This window comes from Schistocerca nitens, chromosome 4, assembly GCF_023898315.1.
Source record: "Schistocerca nitens isolate TAMUIC-IGC-003100 chromosome 4, iqSchNite1.1, whole genome shotgun sequence".
NCBI lineage: Eukaryota > Metazoa > Arthropoda > Insecta > Orthoptera > Acrididae > Schistocerca > Schistocerca nitens.
The window spans coordinates 238,294,113-238,315,764 of NC_064617.1; the positions used below are offsets into that span (position 1 = coordinate 238,294,113).

The following is a 21,652-nucleotide window of genomic DNA, read 5'->3' on the forward strand; positions in this document are numbered from 1 at the left end:
TATACATCATTACACTGGTGTGCAAAACCTACGGACGAAAGTAGCTTTCGCATGATGTGCCACTGACAAGTAAACTTGGGCCACACGTAGAAATAACTGCTACAGTAAAGTATACAAGGTTCAAATGGCTCTGAGCACTATGCGACTAACATCTGAGGTCATCAGTCCCCTAGAACTTAGAACTACTTAAACCTAACTAACCTAAGGACATCACACACATCCATGCCCGAGGCAGGATTTGAACCTGCCACCGGAGCGGTCGCGCTGCTCCAGACTGAAGCGGCTAGAGCCGCTCGGCGACACCGGCCGGCAGTACACAAGGTAACTGGAAAAAATACATAGTGACACGAACGGAAGTGACACTTTAATTTAAAAACAATAATTACACTCAAGTCACTATGTTTTAGGGCCAACGGCCTTGCCGCAATGGTAACACCGGTTCCCGTCAGATCACCGAAGTTAAGCGCTGTCGGGCTGGGCTAGCACTTGGTTGGGTGACCATCCGGTCTGCCGAGCGCTGTTGGCAAGCGGGGTGCACTCAGCCCTTGTGAGGAAACCGAGGAGCTACTTGATTGAGAAGTAGCGGCTCCGGTCTCGGAAACTGACATACGGCCGGGAGAGCGGTGTGCTGACCACATGCCACTCCATATCCGCATCAGTGACGCCTGTGGTCTGAGGAAGGAATACAGTGTCACAATAATATTGACCGGTGAGTGTACCGTGTTGAGAGATTTGATAGTCAGTACGCCAAGCCAGCCGTTGTGGCCGAGCGGTTCTAGGCACTTCAGTCCGGAACCGCGCTGCTGCTATGGTAACAGGTTCGAATCCTGCCTCGGGCATGGATGTGTGTGATGTCCTTCGGTTAGTTAGGTTTAAGTACTTCTAAGTCTAGGGGACTGATAACCTCAGATGTTAAGTCCCATAGTGCTTAGAGCCATTTGAACCAGTACGCCAATGCAACATTGTCCCCCCACTCAGTAACACGTGGACCACCAAAACGATTAAGTATGACAATATTCCTGGGTGTATTGCGTGTTCCATCTCTCACCATATTATGGTACGTCCAGCGTTGTCGAATATAATCGTTTTGGTGGTTGAGGTGTTCTGATCCGGAGAGACATAATGTTCCATGTGCGTACTGGCATCCAAACCTTTGAATATGGTTCACTTAACGATCGGCATTGTTGCGAGACTGTTCATCTTTCCATGTTCGGTTTTTCAGAGGTGCATTCGCTCTTGATTTCATTTTTATGGCTGAAAATGGGCGACGCGTCGGACGGCACAGTCGGCAAAGCTCTTAGGATGTAAGGATGTTCTGTGAATGGACTGGCCCGCCTGTTCTCCAAATGTAAATTCCACCGAGCAAGCGTTTGATGTGTTGGGAAAGCGTATTACAGCTCGTACACATCCACACCAACGACCATCTAGTAATTCTTAACCACCCTGGTGGAGGGATGGAACGACCTACTTCATGAGCTCCTTATCAACCATGCTGCCAGCAAGGGAACACATAGCAGATCATGCACTGATCACACGTCCCGTTAAGAACCACGTCCAGCCGTTTTTAATGTCCAGGAGGACCAACCACCATACATGGCGGTGACTTCAGTGTAATTACTGTCTTTGAAAAAGAATAGCTTTTGTTCGTCTCATTGCGCACTGTATTTCTTTGAGTTATCTTCTGCACTATACAGTAGCAGTTCTTTGTACGTATGGTTCAAGTTTTATCGTTACATCCCAGTCACTCATTACACGCCAGGCTAGCCCAGAGCTGGACTGGGGTAGGCGCGCCGGCCCCTGATCGAATCCGCCCGGCGGATTAACGACGAGGGTCGGTGTGCCGGCCAGCCTGGATGTTGTTTTTAGGCGGTTTTCCATATCCCGCTAGGTGAATACCGGGCTGGTCCCCACGTCCCGCCTCAGTTACACACGTCGCAGACATTTGAAACACGTCCGCCCTATTTCACGATTTACACTAGACGCAGACAGTTGGGGTACACTGATTCCGCCCTGGGGGGTACGGGGTGGCGGCAGGAAGGAAATCCGGCCATCCCTCAAACTAACACTGCCAAATCCGTTGTAACCGCGCCGACCCTGCGATCACTGCGGGACTATGGCGTAAGCGAAAGAAAGAAAGAAATAATCCCACTCACTCATTATATGAAAGTTGCTGTGGCCCTTCAGTTTTGCACACCAATGTATACTGTAGTGAATCACTCGTACTGCAATCATATTTGATTACGTAATACTTATGTATACACCCGGCTAGTCGATTGAATTTCGTGTTAGCTGAATCTCAAAGAAAGGGTAGCTAGATACTACGAGTCTCATTGAGAGTAATTATGATTTCAGAATATGCTTGAAAGATTAGTGTTCAGAAAATTACTGTTTTCTCTTATGTGAGGCTTGTGTTTGACTGACTGGATAGTGATCTTATTTTAAGTTTATTACATTACCTGTCAATTTACTTTTCATTTAAAGCATTGGATGTGTCATAGAGAGATAATCGATCTTTGATTGTGCAGTTTGTATTTTGCAATAGTGATTCGAAGGGGTAACCACTCATTTCACAAGAGTTTCTGCAAATGTGACGTCATTTTGACACCACATGCAAAATCGACAACCGCAGCACCTGCTATCGACTCTCGTTAGCGTTCGACGCGCGCGTCTCTCGCATGGGTGACAGCTCACACACGTCCTTAGCAGGAGAAGTATACCAACCCGAAGTGCCATTGGTTTGCAGCAAGTCTTGTGAGTTGAGTGTTACCCGCCAAAAATATGAATGTGATTACTCATCATTTCACTAGCAGCAATTTAAGCTGTCCTCTTATGTTCCTGCCTTATCACACACTCGAAAGTCGCCTCATATCCGGAAGTAAGCCGCTAAATATTTATGTCATCGTTCGTTCTGTAATCAGACTGAAATATTAAATAATATCGATTGCTACAGTACATACTTGAATTGCATTCACATCAAAGTCCCAGAATGTGCTAACCACGTTGGGATGAAAAATAAATATTAATATGTAGTGGGATGCGAACGTACATCCATCGACTCAGTACAGCACGACATTATCCAGTACACTAGCAGCTTTTCATGTGGTTTTTACCTCATAGCACGGTTATTATAGTATCTCTAGAAGGCTTAACTGACATTTAATGATATGGGCGACGTGCTTGTGATACGTTTTCAATGCACCGTTGCCTTGAAAAGGCGTACTGCAAGTACTAATACAAAACAGCTAAATATGTCAAAACGAATATTGCGCCTGCGGAATCGATTGTCGATATTGCGTGTAACGTCAAAAATGACGTCATGAGGTCTTGTGAGAAAACCGTTACCTTATTCGAATAGAGCGACGGAACTTTTTCTGTTGCAGAATTAAGTGAGCTTAGACAGATGCATACGTAGGGCCCCGAGAGGACTTTAAGTGTTTATCTGTTGCGTAAAATCCGTGAGTTTCAGGTCCGTTTTAGACTGTCGATTCATCCCAGCCGTATTACTGGAACTGAAATCTAAAGTGATGTGACCGCTCGGAAGCTGTAGAATGGACAGATACGAATAAAACACCATCTTCAATGCCATTTAAATACATCATCAGATTCCAGCAGCTTGCTTACTGCTTGCTCTGGCGTTCTTTCTGCGGACGTGACTTACGTTCTCGGACGCGGCCTGATTAATGCGAACCGGAAACTATTCGACAGCACAGAGAGGTGCAATACCGGCAGAACAGAACGCGCAGAGGGAGGGAGCAGGGTGGAATGCCGGCGACGCCATCGGCATTCCGTGGGGACCCAGCAGCAGCGCGCCCGATGAATGGGCGGCCCTGGGAACGGACGCGGGGGAGGCGCCAATCACAAAGGAATATCGGAATTTCGGAAGCCGCCGCCGTCCGGCGGAGGGCAGGTGAATACATAACAGTGGTACGCCCCGGCTGCGGAGCACGCACGCCTCCTCTATCACTCCATTCAGCAGGACTGTATCTACGGTCGCAGGCGACTGTCAGTGAATATGTCGTTCCAAGGTATCTGCTGTAGGGATGCGGTTATAGCTGAATCAACCAGTTTTCCTTTATACCGATATTTTTCCTCTCCAATGAAACCTGATTTTAAAACCGCCCAAAAAAACCTGTTTTAGATATAACCGATTTTCGATTCTTTATTGCTGTTATCTCTAGTGATAAAGGTAAATATCGGACAAAAACTGAAAAATCTTAAGACGCCCGTACACTTTGGCATTATACTTTTTAAGACACTTAGAACGCCGGCCGGTGTGGCCGAGCGGTTCTAGGCGCTTCAGTCTGGAACCGCGCGACCGCTACGGTCGCAGGTTCGAATCCTGCCTCGGGCATGGATGTGAGTGATGTCTTTAGGTTAGTTAGGTTTAAGTAGCGCTAAGTTCTAGGGGACTGATGACCTCAGATGTTAAGTCCCATAGTGCTCAGGGCCATTTGAACCATTTTGAACACTTAGAACCAAAATATCAAATAAAATAGGTAGCTAAAAGAAACTTTGGTCTCTCCACGTTCACCGCTTTTCTTGAAGAATAATGAGGGGTGGAATACTACAAAAAATCACCAGTATTTTCCTACTGATTCTAATTTTTTGAAACTGCTCAGAAACCATGTTGAAATCGAGGAACATGCCACTTTTAGATGATTACGAGTAGTCAATGCTAGAGGGTGAAAACTGAAGTTACAGAACTGTATTTTAGGTATTAAGATGTCCGTTTCCAAGGGCTACAAGCAGATATAGGCATACTATGTTGCCATAATTTCCTTTCTCCTTTATTACTTCAGGAAATGGCAAACCAATTGTATGCTTTTGTGCAAATTTATAGCTCTCATTTTCTTTGCTTCGAATGAAAAACCTGTTTTGTAGCCAAATATACGTATTTACTTCTCAATCAGAATGCGAATACAGCTGATTTTTTCTGACGAAAATAAAAATACCCGTTCGAAAAATTTCAACTGAACAGCTTCGATTGTGGACAAAATTTAACACTTACCGGGAAGAAGTACATAATAGTTAAAATATTTTACTGTTCAATCTGTTCATGAATACTCTTTCCATAATGTGTTGATTTGTAAATCGATTTCTTTCATCAGAAACAGTATCATTCAAAGACTCATCCTTCAGACCACATAAAACTTACTGCGAAAGATAAATATTTTTGAGCTACAAATGACATGTCTGCTATATAACTTGTACTCTGCTCGTAAAAAAAGTAACAGTCACTGACTGATCTTGGGTAGTAAAGAATGGTGTAAATAAAGCTCTACTTCGTTCGGAAATAAACTTTCAAGCTCCACTAGACCCCTCTTGGCTAACAGCGATAACTGAAAAACTCTAAAATAACCGTTTGTGTAGACGAAAGTTGACAGTTTGGGTCAAGTTTATAACGGCTTTGCTGGTAACGAGGTTCATGAATTCTTTATAACACTGCACCTGATATTGTAGAACTGCACAGCAGAGAGTTCTGCGATACCTTCGCTCTTCTGCCTTCAAGATAGGTTAGAAGCTTCTGATATAGAACATTGACTGCACTATGTTTAGCACTGACGTTTCTTAATGCATTCGAAAATCGTCACTATGGGTAAATCAAGACTCCTGAAATGTACTTACTCACGGAAAACTCATTTCTGGTCTCGTCGAAAGACATCAAAATGTCGAACATTTCTGACAACAATTCAGTGCAATTCAATCCTTACAGACTATGGACGGAGCCATTCTGCAGTATTTTTGAGGTGAAGTAACGTATAGTATTGCACACAGCAAGGATGAGTATACCATCTAATAGACCACACCACACCCCAATAGCTACGTGACTCTCAGAAACACTTTATCGATTCATGTGTGTTTGTTAGTTGTTGCGCGTTTCTAACTATCGGTTTTGTTATTAAAATAGCACTGATCGTTTTTACCATTTTCTATAGTAACCCAATATTTCAAATCAACTGAGTTTTATGAATAAGTATAACTCTTTTTTTAATTATTTAAAAATCGAAAGTGTTAGGACCGCTGCTATGGTAAATTGATATACCAGTTTTAGCTGGTCATCGGTAAAAAGTCTAAAAAAAATACTATTTTAATCGAAACCAGAAAAATTTGTAAAAAATTGGTTATTCGGTACAAAACTACCGTTATTGATTTCAACCGAGCTGTTTTTTCCATTCCTTATCTGCTTAGCTTCTTTGATCCAACCATCTTTCTTGTTTTTGTGTTGTACCCCGCAGCATTGATAAAAGGTATTTTTATCTAAACCACTAAAACCTGCAACAAACTTTACTATATTACAACCAGTTTCGACAATTTACATAATCATCAAGCTGATGTAAGCATAATACATAATAAGAATGAAGGAAGGAAGATCGAGGTCATTAGAGATGCAGCACAAGATTGAGTTGTGTCAAGGATTGGGAAGGAAATCGGCCGTGCCCTTTCAGAGGAACCATCACGGTATTTACCTGGAGCGATTTAGAGAAATTACGGAAAACCTAAATTTGGATGGCCGGACGCGGGTTTGGACCGTCGTCCTCCAGAATACGAGTCGAGTGTGCTAACCACTGCGTCAACTTGATAAGAGAGCACACTTTTTTTCTGAAGCACAAGATTTATGTAATATTGTAATCGCATTATATCACAAAGTACCTAGTTTAATAATTACAACGGTGTATGCCACACGTCCAGTCTTGCAAACACGTCGCACATTAACTAATGCATTGGAGACAAGTGGGTCGATAAGCACAAACGTCAGAAACATGATACTACAAATCAGTAAAAAATACTTTTATTGTTTAATCATAAACTACCTGGTGCATGACATGTCTGCTAGCTGCCAAACAAATCTGAATTTGCGCTCCATATTCCATCTGTTTCGAATGAAAAACAGCCCACAGTTGCACTAATGATGTTTATTCTAAACCTTGACCATGGTTTCAGCTATAGCAATATAGGCTTTTTCAGAAGTCCTAAAAAGTGATCAAACTAACATACAGACCAGTAATATAATCTATACATAAACTTCTAAAATTACATATGTGATAACATATTACTTACATAAGCTTTTAAAAATGAAAAATGTCTTAGCCCAGCGGCTGCTTCAAAATCAATAAAATAAAATAACAGACATAAGCCGGTTTCGATCATAAGTAAAACTACATATGTCACCGTATGTCCTCCGCCACTACATAACAGATGCAGTTATGTCTGTTGAAGTTATTTTATTGTATTGATCTTGACGCAGCCGTTGGGCTAAGATATTTTTCATTTTTAAAAGCTTATGTAAGTAATATATTATCACACACGTAATTTTAAAAGTTTTTATATAGATTGTATTACTGGTCTAGATGTAGTTTGATGACTTTTCAGGACTTCTGAAGAAGGCTATGTTGTTATAGCTGAAACAATGGTCAAGGTTAAGAATAAACATAATTAGTTCAACTGTGGGCTGTTTTTCATTCGAAACAATTTCGTAACGGTTGCTGGTGTTGCTGCCATGGTGAAAATAATGACATATTCCGTCTGTTTATATGCCAGACAGCAATGAAGTCCGTGTCATCACCACTGACCTATTTCATTAACAATATTGTTGGCAACGGTCTTACCTTGTTCAATACATCGGGCTCTCCACAGTTCAAAGAAGTTAGCAACTTCTGGCGTAGTCGGTACTTGAACGGGTGGGTAGCCGCCTGAGTATCCTAAGTGTTGCTGGCTGCTTTCCATCTGCCATTACGGCAAAGAGGGAGAGAGATGGTGGCATTAACTTCCTGATTGCCAGTCTTTGCACCAATGTCCTGAATTACTTTCCAGTCCTCTCCGCAGTGTCTCCTGAACTGAGGGCACGTGACACTGTGGTCAGTCGTATGTAGGCATTAAACTCGGCGGCCTCCTTGACGCTTTTCGAGAGGACTAGGCTGAATGCTGACATCGAGTTTCACCCTATCCCTTCTTTCATCATCATCCAACAGAAACAAGACACCAGACTACTCACACTCATTACAGTCACCTACTCTTCTCAGACACATTTAAACACACAACCCTCACATTTCGCGAAGAAAAGTTGCCACTGAGCTTGAAGGACAGATAAATCTGTCCAATTAGGTGGCTGAATGTGCCGTTCGCGGTCTCCTAGCCAACGACTCAAAAAAGGCAAAGAAAGTATTCAAATTATCCCATTTTATCAAATACACAAAAAATTACCGAATGAGAAAAAAGACACAAGCAGGACTCGAAAGCAGACAAGCGGTTTGGTGGTCTAATCCCTTGACCGTTCGATCACTGAGCTTTCTCTGATAGACAGAAGAAATGGTGCGTACCCAAGATGCTGAGTCGGATACTGTGGGAGGCAGCACGGACACAAACAAGGAAGGAGTGAATTTGCAATGTCCGGTGGCAGGAATCCAAAATAATGTGTACATAACACTTGAAAATTACTTGAACACTTCATTTCAAAATAGAAAATAAACGTAACTTGCTTCCTGTGCCTCCTACAAGTAAATACTTCCCACTATTACTACTCGCAGAACGCAGGCGATGTATCTGTTTCCTAATATTCAGTACTAATGCTCTCGAAGTCGGCGACCGAACTGGGCCGATCACCGATGGTCGGCTGGTTAAATCAGCGTTGACAGGGGCACTGGACTCAGTCTTCCTGGCGAGCGAATTAGCGCCTTCTTGATGCCGTTTCGCGGCACTGAGCTGGTCGGTCTGCAGACGATGCTTTAGGATTGAACATAAGATACAGCACTAAAACAAACAAAAAAACATTAACAACTCTAAATTATTAACTTTGGGCTCCATATTACGAGGGTGAATTAAATGAAAACCTTAAATTTGTAATAAGAATCGAAATTTCGAGCCGTTATCCTGTAAGTTGGTAAGCGTGCTACAAACAGCGTGCAGAATGGCCTGTAGGTGGCAGCATAGTGCAGATGCACACATACTGTCGCAGTATCAGTATTAAGATGGCTGCCCCACTTGCCACCTGCACCAGGGAAGAACAGCGCCCTGTTATTCTGTTTCTGCGTAGTGAAGGTGTGAAACCTACTGAAATTCATCGACGAATGAAGGTTCAGTACGGTGATGCATGTTTGTCACAGCAGCAAGTCTACGAATCGAGAGGGAAGCTCGCAAATGGTGTAACTTCAGTGGAAGATGCTACTCGTCCAGGTCAGGCACAACGAGTTGTGACTCCACGTAACATTGGAGCAGTTGAAGCCATAGTGAAGGAAAACCACCGAGTGACACTGAATAACATTGCAGCATGTTTACAGATTAGTCATAGGTCAGCACATCACATTGTGCATGATGTGCTCCAGTTTCACAAAGTGTCTGCAAGATGGGTGCGACGGCAGCTGACTCCTGAAATGAGAGAACGACGTGTTGATGCTTGTGAAGAACTTCTTCGGCGCTTTGAACGAGAAGGTGATGGCTTTCTTTCAAGAATCGTTACTGGGGACGAAACCTGGACCACTCAAAGACGCAATGGGAGGAAAGAAGTTCCGTTCTGATGAAGAGGTACGCCACGCGGTGCATGAGTGGTTGCGCGGACTACCAAAAGAATTTTTTTCTAAAGGAATTTATCCACTTTGTAAGCGCTGGAGGAAACGAAGAGAGAGAGCACGGAATGGCGCCATTCCTCATCACCAAAACCAAAGAAGTTTCGAACAGAACCATCAGCAGGGAAGGTTATGCTGACTCTCTTTTGGGACAAAAAAGGAGTCTTTTGGAGCATTACATCCCTAGATGGCCCACCTTCACCAGTTCATCATACACAGATCTCCTAAAAAATCATCTGCGGCCTGCAAACAAATCAAAGCAAGGTGAATTGCTGTCAGCAGGTGTTCTGCCCGTACAACAGTTGCAACAATCACAGACCTGCATTTTGAGTGTCTTCCTCATCCACCACACTCACCAGACCTTGCCCCAAGTGATTTACATATGCTTGGACCACTCAAAGACGCAATGGGAGGAAAGAAGTTCCGTTCAGATGAAGAGGTACGCCACGCGGTGCATGAGTGGTTGCGCGGACTACCAAAAGAATTTTTTTCTAAAGGAATTTATCCACTTTGTAAGCGCTGGAGGACTTGCATTGAGCATGGGGAAGATTATGTTGAAAAGTGATACAGCTTTGTACCACTTCTGCAGAATAAATAATATTTAAAAAAATATTTAAGGTTTCTATTTGACCCACCCTCGTATATTAACAAAAGATGTTTGTTTCTAGACGATCTTACAGTTTATAGCATTGAAAACACAATTTTCTGTCATCACATTTGACGTTGACTTTTTCAGAAACTAGGCGTGTGTCTGGAAATCCGAAACAAATGACCGTTTATGTACCATACACAAAGTCCTTGCAAAGCTTGATCAGACCCTCCACTTGTAAGTAATGTGGGAGACAAGCACGAATTTTTTTCTAGCCGGGAGCGGGGTCTGTACGACGCCAGGGTATACTGAGACCAGCGGTCGTTAAAAGAGCTTACGAATTTTGTCCGAATTATTCTGCAACTATCTCCTAAGCTAATCAATCTGTCTGTGAGTTATGTTAGGCGTGTAATGGTGCAGCGTCGTTAAACGTGTTTGCACATCGATGTTAGCACCTGAAACGTAGGTGAGGGCGGGTATTGGTATCGGCTTTGAGTAATGGTTAATCCCATAATTCGCTTAAGGGTAGCTCAGGAATCAGCGAGTAAGTTAAATTACAGACTGCTCACTATCAGTTTCATACGCAGATAAAATTCGGAGTAAAATCATCACGAACTGTTAAAGAGATACAATGGGATGCGCTGACCCTACCGAAACCTAGTCTTTGATCAGTAACGTAATGATGCTGTTGCCTGTGACATCATGCATACCCAAACAAAGATAAAATAGAAAATCGACAACATTTATATTGCTTCAACATTACTTTTTGTAATGTCGGATGTAGTGTCAGACTAATGTGTAGCGTAGTCCGATATTTAGTATGAGTTAAGGTGACAATTTGGTTGTGAGCTGGCGAAGTCAACGAATGTGAATGCAAATCTTTTTCTTGTGACATACTGAATTTTAGTGTAACTTCTGTCTAGGTCTCCTTGAAAGGTAAATGGTTGCTTGAGATTTGACGAGGCCAACGAATGTGATCTGATGATAGTTACTATAATTCTTGCTATTGCACACATTTTATGTATCCTGAATTTGGTGAAAAATTTTCGTCTCCCGTTCAGATGACGTCAAGGTTCAAAGATGACGGGTAGTACTTTTACGTTCGACATATCCTACGAAAATACATTGGCATAGGCTTGAAATATAATATAGTGAACTGAAGCTTGTCTTAAATGGTGATAATGCAAAATAATTAATTCAAAAGAGCACGAAAAAAGCTGTATCTTTCGATAGCGGCGTTAGTGGTATGCCGCCATCCATAGCCACGTTGATTAAAATGGCGACTTTGATTTCACGTGATGGTTCTGGGTTATGATTTATCTACCATTGAGATTTTGTAAGAGAGTTGTGCGAACTTGTATTAAATAGTGATTGAGTGTTTGGGACCGCCGCCGGGTAGAGTCATAGCGGATCAATGAAATTCGAAAGCGCGCTGCTACAGATGTAACTGGTTCGGTCAACAAGTTGGTTGGTTGGTTGGTTGGTTGGTTGGTTTGGGGAAGGAGACCAGGCAGCGTGGTCAGCGGTCTCATCGGATTAAGGAAGGATGGGGAAGGAAGTCGGCCGTGCCCTTTCAGAGGAAACATCCCGGCATTTGCCTGGAGTGATTTAGGGAAATCACGGAAAACCTAAATCAGGATGGCCGGACGCGGGATTGAACCGTCTGTAGGGAAGCAGCCTACTCACGCTGTAGTAAATTCACATCAGTTTCCATTGTGTGCCAGCCAGTCTGCTGTAACTAGCTCTGACGTCATAAATGTTGCGCAATACCTTAAAAATCAAGCAAATGACCTAAAACTTTTCTAGCATGTCAGAAGTAATACTAAATTAATATGTGTTAAATATCAGTTCGATAACTTAAGCCATTTCCGAAATTTGGACGTTTTTCTATAAAAATCATTGGCGCAACAGAAAAGAGCTAGAGACTTCAAAATTTATATTTAGATTCATCTTTCATAATGATTTAATACAAACAGTACTTTGGATTTCACAAATTAAGATTTTAGTGGAAATTCATGATTTTCTGGTTTTCGTCTCAAAACTGAAGGAAGCAAGATAGATTAAGTAGACTAATAAATAAGGCTAGGATGTTTAGATTTAAATAGGTTGGAGGTCCGCTATGACTATGAAGATGTGAAAAGTTTCTTTTGAATACCTATAAAATTATAGCGATAGCGGATCTCAAAAGGGACAGTTCAGAGCTCATCTGCTGCGTGCAGTGTAATTAAATTAATTCTCTCGCCCAAAATATTTAACTTAGCCACGTCAAAATTTTATTATCAATACTTACCTGCGTGCTGTATGCACATTCAAATTAAGAGCTTCATCGGCCATCAGCAAAAGAAGCTATAATTTATTATGTAACTTGAAGTGGTGCATTACTAGCCCAGCGGGTAGTCGGGAGAGCCGATTTGATCAGGCGTTCCCTTAGCCGTCCGCACCGCGGCTTTATACGAGGGCCGTTCAGAAAGTAACCTCCGGTTGATTTAAAAAAATACACCAAGTTAAATAAAAATATTTTAATATATACATCTTACAACTACATCTTTGCACTATTTTTCTACATAGTCTCCATAGCGATTGAGGCACTTATCGTATCTCTTCACAAGCTTTGAAATTCCTTCTGCATAAAAATCACCCGCTTGTGCCTGGAGCCAGCCTGTGACCGCATCTTTGAGCTCTTCGTCGTCATCAAACCGCTGTGACCCGAGCCATTTCTTCAAATGCATGAAGAGGTGATAATCACTTGGCGCCAGGTCTGGGCTGTAAGGTGGATGGTTGATAACGTCCCACTTGAAGGACTCAAGAAGGGCCGTTGTTCTGCGAGCAGAGTGAGGACGGGCGTTATCGTGCAAAAAAACGATACCGGAAGTCAGCATACCACGGCGTTTGTTCTGTATAGCCCGTCGTAACTTTTTTATTGTTTCACAGTACACGTCTTGATTAATGGTCGTACCACGTTCCATGAATTCAACCAACACCACCCCTTTGGCATCCCAAAACACCGTTGCCATCAGTTTTCTGGCAGAAAAATCTTGCGAGGCATTTCTTGGTTTGGTAGGCGAATTTGAATGTGCCCACATCTTTGATTGTTCTTTTGTCTCAGGGTTCACGTACTTAATCCAGGTTTCGTCACCGGTCACGATTCTGTTTAACAATGGTTCTCCTTCTTCGTCCTCATAACGTGACAGAAAGTCTAATGCAGAGGCCATTCTTTGAGTTTTGTGGTGGTCAGTAAGAATTTTCGGCACCCGTCGTGCACAGAACTTACGGTAACCCAATCTTGCTGTCACTATCTCGTACAAGAGAGTCTTAGAAATCTGTGGAAAACCAGTAGACAACTCCGACATTGAGAAACGTCGATTTTCACGAACTTTTGCATCAACTGTCTGAACGAGTTCGTCAGTCACCAATGATGGTCTACCACTCCACTCTTCATCATGAACGTTTTCTCGTCCACTTTTAAATAAACGTACCCATTCACGGACAACTCCTTCAATCATAACTCTTGGTCCGTACACGGCACAAAGCTCACGATGAATAGCTGCTGCAGAATATCAAAAAAAAATGGTTCAAATGGCTCTGAGCACTATGGGACTCTACTGCTGAGGTCATTAGTCCCCTAGAACTTAGAACTAGTTAAACCTAACTAACCTAAGGACATCACAAACATCCATGCCCGAGGCAGGATTCGAACCTGCGACCGTAGCGGTCCTGCGGTTCCAGACTGCAGCGCCTTTAACCGCACGGCCACTTCGGCCGGCTGCAGAATATCCTAAGGCTGTAAAAAACCTTATGACAGCACGCACTTCACATTTGGCGGGGTTTTCTATTGCAGCACACATTTCAAACTGCCACAAAAACTAAACTAGCGCGGGTACGACGTTCACTCGACCACGGCTTGATGCCGACTGACCTGTTGAGTGCGTGAACGCACAGATGGCGTCGCTACTCCCCCCACAACCCGCACTGTGACCAATCGGAGGTTACTTTCTGAACCGCCCTCGTATATAAGAACGCTGCGCGAGGAAGAAAGGCCCCAGTTCTCTCCAGACGCTGAATAACACGCCATCTGTGTCGGGAGTTGCGTCGCATCGGTATCACTGCGACAAACAGCCTCGGGTGCCGTATTAAGTTACTAGAGATACGCGTAACCATGAAATCATTTCAAGTGAAGTGTTAATTCTGGGATGATTTTCATTATCTAGCTTCAGTTTGCGTATTGTCGTATTTTCACGTGCCGTCGCGGGACAGACATTCTACCAATTATTTAGCGTGGCATTTGATGAAACTAATCATCAAATTATGGCGAGCATTCTTTTTAACATTTAATTCGGACATTTATAGTTGCATCAGCGCATTAGACTCTGAATTGCTCTGTTAGTTAGGTTGTAGGGATACTTGTGTTTTTTATCAGTGACTTTCAGAATATACTCAACTATTTTGGAATATCGTTTTTGATTATAAATCCTGGACAATCTCCTAATTCCTCAGAGCTATAAGCTGCAGCTATAATTGTATTCTCAGATGAAGTGGGTACTAGGAACTCTAATTACAGGCTTCACGTTTTGTTAAATCACTTTCTGGGGGCTAAAAAGTAAATAGAGAGCCAGTGTTGAGAACGGCGAAAGACAGCATTAACAACATTCTAAAAGCCAGAACTGATTCAACATTCAAACATTTTATACAGCAACAAAACTTACAATTAATCGCCGCCCCACACTTCGTCCTCCCGAATGCAAGTCCAGTGCCTAACCACTGCGCCACCTCGCTCGGTGGTCAACAAGTAATAGTTTATTAAAGAATTGTAAGTTATTTATGGGAAACGTTTTTGAGCAAAAAAGAGCATATTTATTAAAGACAGAGTGTAAAGTGAAAATCAGTTCCACTGCCTGCATTGTACATCTCGTGTACGGACCACAAAACAAATAAGAGATTGTACAGATGCGGTTGCGCCAAGAGAGCTTTGTCCTTGCTCCACTCGCAAACAGATCGCGAAGGAAAGTGGCTAGTATTTAAACGAATTGGCCTACGCCATGAGTGCAGAGGTCTGGGGGTACATATGTTGTTCAAAATATAAGTGTAGACGTGAGAATGGAGCAAGTACACTCCTGGAAATGGAAAAAAGAACACATTGACACCGGTGTGTCAGACCCACCATACTTGCTCCGGACACTGCGAGAGGGCTGTACAAGCAATGATCACACGCACGGCACAGCGGACACACCAGGAACCGCGGTGTTGGCCGTCGAATGGCGCTAGCTGCGCAGCATTTGTGCACCGCCGCCGTCAGTGTCAGCCAGTTTGCCGTGGCATACGGAGCTCCATCGCAGTCTTTAACACTGGTAGCATGCCGCGACAGCGTGGACGTGAACCGTATGTGCAGTTGACGGACTTTGAGCGAAGGCGTATAGTGGGCATGCGGGAGGCCGGGTGGACGTACCGCCGAATTGCTCAACACGTGGGGCGTGAGGTCTCCACAGTACATCGATGTTGTCGCCAGTGGTCGGCGGAAGGTGCACGTGCCCGTCGACCTGGGACCGGACCGCAGCGACGCACGGATGCACGCCAAGACCGTAGGATCCTACGCAGTGCCGTAGGGGACCGCACCGCCACTTCCCAGCAAATTAGGGACACTGTTGCTCCTGGGGTATCGGCGAGGACCATTCGCAACCGTCTCCATGAAGCTGGGCTACGGTCCCGCACACCGTTAGGCCGTCTTCCGCTCACGCCCCAACATCGTGCAGCCCGCCTCCAGTGGTGTCGCGACAGGCGTGAATGGAGGGACGAATGGAGACGTGTCGTCTTCAGCGATGAGAGTCGCTTCTGCCTTGGTGCCAATGATGGTCGTATGCGTGTTTGGCGCCGTGCAGGTGAGCGCCACAATCAGGACTGCATACGACCGAGGCACACAGGGCCAACACCCGGCATCATGGTGTGGGGAGCGATCTCCTACACTGGCCGTACACCACTGGTGATCGTCGAGGGGACACTGAATAGTGCACGGTACATCCAAACCGTCATCGAACCCATCGTTCTACCATTCCTAGACCGGCAAGGGAACTTGCTGTTCCAACAGGACAATGCACGTCCGCATGTATCCCGTGCCACCCAACGTGCTCTAGAAGGTGTAAGTCAACTACCCTGGCCAGCAAGATCTCCGGATATGTCCCCCATTGAGCATGTTTGGGACTGGATGAAGCGTCGTCTCACGCGGTCTGCACGTCCAGCACGAACGCTGGTCCAACTGAGGCGCCAGGTGGAAATGGCATGGCAAGCCGTTCCACAGGACTACATCCAGCATCTCTACGATCGTCTCCATGGGAGAATAGCAGCCTGCATTGCTGCGAAAGGTGGATATACACTGTACTAGTGCCGACATTGTGCATGCTCTGTTGCCTGTGTCTATGTGCCTGTGGTTCTGTCAGTGTAATCATGTGATGTATCTGACCCCAGGAATGTGTCAATAAAGTTTCCCCTTCCTGGGACAATGAATTCACGGTGTTCTTATTTCAATTTCCAGGAGTGTATTTATATGAAAGCACAGAACAAGTAGGAGCAAAATGATATATGTTACGGTAAAGAATACTTCGTTAACGAAACGAATCGCTTGCAAGACAAAGTTCAACCGTTTTGTCAGAATGAGATTATGTTGTGAAATATCATTTTTAAAACTTCACTAGACTCTTGACAAAACTCAACTCAGTAGATTCCAAAACAAGGTGAAGAGCAGACAAGGATCGAATAAATGATGACTAACTGAAACCCTCAGCTGCCGACAGGTGTTGTTGATATACCTCGATGTGGACAGCTGAAAATGCGTGCCCCGACCGGGTCTCGAACCCGGGATCTCCTGCTTACATGGCAGACGCTCCATCCATCTGAGCCACCGAGGACACAGATGAATAGCGCGACTGCAGGGACTTATTCCTTGCACGCTTCCCGTCAGACTCACATTCCCAACTGTCCACAATTCTACATATGTAATGTACCTCATAGACAGTTGCCCACCCACTCATTACTCGTGCACGCTTTGGCGATTCCCGTAAGAGTTTGGGCAACCTGTGCGCATTCGCACAGACGAAGGTCAATGGTTGGGTAGCCTTTAACTATATATGTGAAGACAGTAACTGTTCTCGAAAGAACAGAATACTGTTGATGACCGTGCAGCTTTGGGAATGTGAGTTTGACGGGAAGCGTGCAAGGAATAAGTCCCTGCAGTCGCGCTATTCATCTCTGTCCTCGGTGGCTCAGATGGATGGAGCGTCTGCCATGTAAGCAGGAGATCTCGGGTTCGAGTCCCGGTCGGGGCACACATTTTCAGCTGTCCACATCGAGGTATATCAACAACACCTGTCGGCAGCTGAGGGTTTCAGTTAGTCATCATTTATTCCAGACACATTTAAACACACAACCCTCACATTTCGCGAAGAAAAGCTGCCACTGAGCTTGAAGGACAGATAAATCTGTCCAATTAGGTGGCTGAATGTGCCGTTCGCCGTCTCCTAGCCAACAACTCAAAAAAGGCAAAGAAAAGTATTCAGATTATCCCAATTTTATCAAATACACAAAAAATTACCGAATGAGAAAAAGACACAAGCAAGACCCGAAAGCAGACAAGCGGTTTGGTGGTCTAATCCCTTGACCGTTCGATCACTGAGCTTTCTCTGATAGACAGAATAAATGGTGCGTACCCAAGATGCTGCCGGCCGAAGTGGCCGTGCGGTTAAAGGCGCTGCAGTCTGGAACCGCAAGACCGCTACGGTCGCAGGTTCGAATCCTGCCTCGGGCATGGATGTTTGTGATGTCCTTAGGTTAGTTAGGTTTAACTAGTTCTAAGTTCTAGGGGACTAATGACGTCAGCAGTTGAGTCCCATAGTGCTCAGAGCCATTTTGAACCCAAGATGCTGTGTCGCATACTGTGTGAGGCAGCACGGACACAAACAAGGAAGCAGTGAATTTGCAATGTCCGGTGGCAGGAATCCAAAATGATCTGTACATAACACTTGAAAATTACTTGAACACTTCATTTCAAAATAGAAAATAAACGTAACTTGCTTCCTGTGCCTCCTACAAGTAAATACTTCCCACTATTACTACTCGCAGAACGCAGGCGATGTATCTGTTTCCTAATATTCAGTACTAATGCTCTCGAAGTCGGCGACCGAACTGGGCCGATCACCGATGGTCGGCTGGTTAAATCAGCGTTGACAGGGGCACTGGACTCAGTCTTCCTGGCGAGCGAATTAGCGCCTTCTTGGTGCCGTTTCGCGACACTGAGCTGGTCGGTCTACAGACGATGCTTTAGGATTGAACACAAGATACAGCACTAAAACAAAAACAAAAAAACATTAACAACTCTAAATTATTAACTTTGGACTCCATATTACGAGGGTGAATTAAATGAAAACCTTAAATTTGTAATAAGAATCGAAATTTCGAGCCGTTATCCTGTAAGTTGGTAAGCGTGCTACAAACAGCGTGCAGAATGGCCTGTAGGTGGCAGCATAGTGCAGATGCACACATACTGTCGCAGTATCAGTATTAAGATGGCTGCCCCACTTGCCACCTGCACCAGGGAAGAACAGCGCCCTGTTATTCTGTTTCTGCGTAGTGAAGGTGTGAAACCTACTGAAATTCATCGACGAATGAAGGTTCAGTACGGTGATGCATGTTTGTCACAGCAGCAAGTCTACGAATCGAGAGGGAAGCTCGCAAATGGTGTAACTTCAGTGGAAGATGCTACTCGTCCAGGTCAGGCACAACGAGTTGTGACTCCACGTAACATTGGAGCAGTTGAAGCCATAGTGAAGGAAAACCACCGAGTGACACTGAATAACATTGCAGCATGTTTACAGATTAGTCATAGGTCAGCACATCACATTGTGCATGATGTGCTCCAGTTTCACAAAGTGTCTGCAAGATGGGTGCGACGGCAGCTGACTCCTGAAATGAGAGAACGACGTGTTGATGCATGTGAAGAACTTCTTCGGCGCTTTGAACGAGAAGGTGATGGCTTCCTTGCAAGAACCGTTACTGGGGACGAAACCTGGACCACTCAAAGACGCAATGGGAGGAAAGAAGTTCCACGCGGTGCATGAGTGGTTGCGCGGACTACCAAAAGAATTTTTTTCTAAAGGAATTTATCCACTTTGTAAGCGCTGGAGGACTTGCATTGAGCATGGGGGAGATTATGTTGAAAAGTGATACAGCTTTGTACCACTTCTGCAGAATAAATAATATTTAAAAATATATTTAAGGTTTCTATTTGACTCACCCTCATATATTAACAAAAAATGTTTGTTTCTAGACGATCTTTCAGTTTGTGGCATTGAAAATACAATTTTCTGTCATCACATTTGACGTTGACTTTTTCAGAAACTAGGCGTGTGTCTGGAAATCCTAAACAAATGACCGTTTATGTACCATACACAACGTCCTTGCAAAACTTGATCAGACCCTCCACTTCTAAGTAATGTGGGAGACAAGCACGAATTTTTTTCTAGCCGGGAGCAGGAAACTAGCTAACATCTCGTCTGTACGACGCCAGGGTATACTGAGACCAGCGGTCGTTAAAACAGATTACGAATATCGTCCGAATTATTCTGCAACTAACTCCTAAGCTAATCAATCTGTCTGTGAGTTATGTTTGGCGTGTAATGGTGCAGCGTCGTTAAACATGTTTGCACATCGATGTTAGCATCTGAAACGTCGGTGAGGGCGGGTATTGGTATCGGCTTTGAGTAATGGTTAATCCCATAATTCGCTTAAGGGTAGCTCAGGAATCAGCGAGTAAGTTAAATTACAGACTGCTCACTATCAGTTTCATACGCAGATAAAATTCGGAGTAAAATCATCACGAACTGTTAAAGAGATACAATGGGATGCGCTGACCCTACCGAAACCTAGTCTTTGATCAGTAACGTAATGATGCTGTTGCCTGTGACATCATGCATACCCAAACAAAGATAAAATAGAAAATCGACAACATTTATATTGCTTCAACATTACTTTTTGTAATGTCGGATGTAGTGTCAGACTAATGTGTAGCGTAGTCCGATATTTAGTATGAGTTAAGGTGACAATTTGGTTGTGAGCTGGCGAAGTCAACGAATGTGAATGCAAATCTTTTTCTTGTGACATACTGAATTTTAGTGTAACTTCTGTCTAGGTCTCCTTGAAAGGTAAATGGTTGCTTGAGATTTGACGAGGCCAACGAATGTGATCTGATGATAGTTACTATAATTCTTGCTATTGCACACATTTTATGTATCCTGAATTTGGTGAAAAATTTTCGTCTCCCGTTCAGATGACGTCAAGGTTCAAAGATGACGGGTAGTACTTTTACGTTCGACATATCCTACGAAAATACATTGGCATAGGCTTGAAATATAATATAGTGAACTGAAGCTTGTCTTAAATGGTGATAATGCAAAATAATTAATTCAAAAGAGCACGAAAAAAGCTGTATCTTTCGATAGCGGCGTTAGTGGTATGCCGCCATCCATAGCCACGTTGATTAAAATGGCGACTTTGATTTCACGTGATGGTTCTGGGTTATGATTTATCTACCATTGAGATTTTGTAAGAGAGTTGTGCGAACTTGTATTAAATAGTGATTGAGTGTTTGGGACCGCCGCCGGGTAGAGTCATAGCGGATCAATGAAATTCGAAAGCGCGCTGCTACAGATGTAACTGGTTCGGTCAACAAGTTGGTTGGTTGGTTGGTTGGTTGGTTGGTTTGGGGAAGGAGACCAGGCAGCGTGGTCAGCGGTCTCATCGGATTAGGGAAGGATGGGGAAGGAAGTCGGCCGTGCCCTTTCAGAGGAAACATCCCGGCATTTGCCTGGAGTGATTTAGGGAAATCACGGAAAACCTAAATCAGGATGGCCGGACGCGGGATTGAACCGTCTGTAGGGAAGCAGCCTACTCACGCTGTAGTAAATTCACATCAGTTTCCATTGTGTGCCAGCCAGTCTGCTGTAACTAGCTCTGACGTCATAAATGTTGCGCAATACCTTAAAAATCAAGCAAATGACCTAAAACTTTTCTAGCATGTCAGAAGTAATACTAAATTAATATGTGTTAAATATCAGTTCGATAACTTAAGCCATTTCCGAAATTTGGACGTTTTTCTATAAAAATCATTGGCGCAACAGAAAAGAGCTAGAGACTTCAAAATTTATATTTAGATTCATCTTTCATAATGATTTAATAAAAACAGTACTTTGGATTTCACAAATTAAGATTTTAGTGGAAATTAATGATTTTCTGGCTTTCGTCTCAAAACTGAAGGAAGCAAGATAGACTAAGTAGACTAATAAATAAGGCTAGGATGTTTAGATTTAAATAGGTTGGAGGTCCGCTATGACTATGAAGATGTGAAAAGTTTCTTTTGAATACCTATAAAATTATAGCGATAGCGGATCTCAAAAGGGACAGTTCAGAGCTCATCTGCTGCGTGCAGTGTAATTAAATTAATTCTCTCGCCCAAAATATTTAA

General features: G+C 43.7%; 1 pseudogene; it reads left to right on the forward strand.

Annotated features, from left to right (window-relative positions):
* Positions 1-408: 408 nt before the first annotated feature.
* Positions 409-526, forward strand: LOC126253990 (5S ribosomal RNA; annotated as a pseudogene).
* The last annotated feature ends 21,126 nt before the right edge of the window (positions 527-21,652 follow it).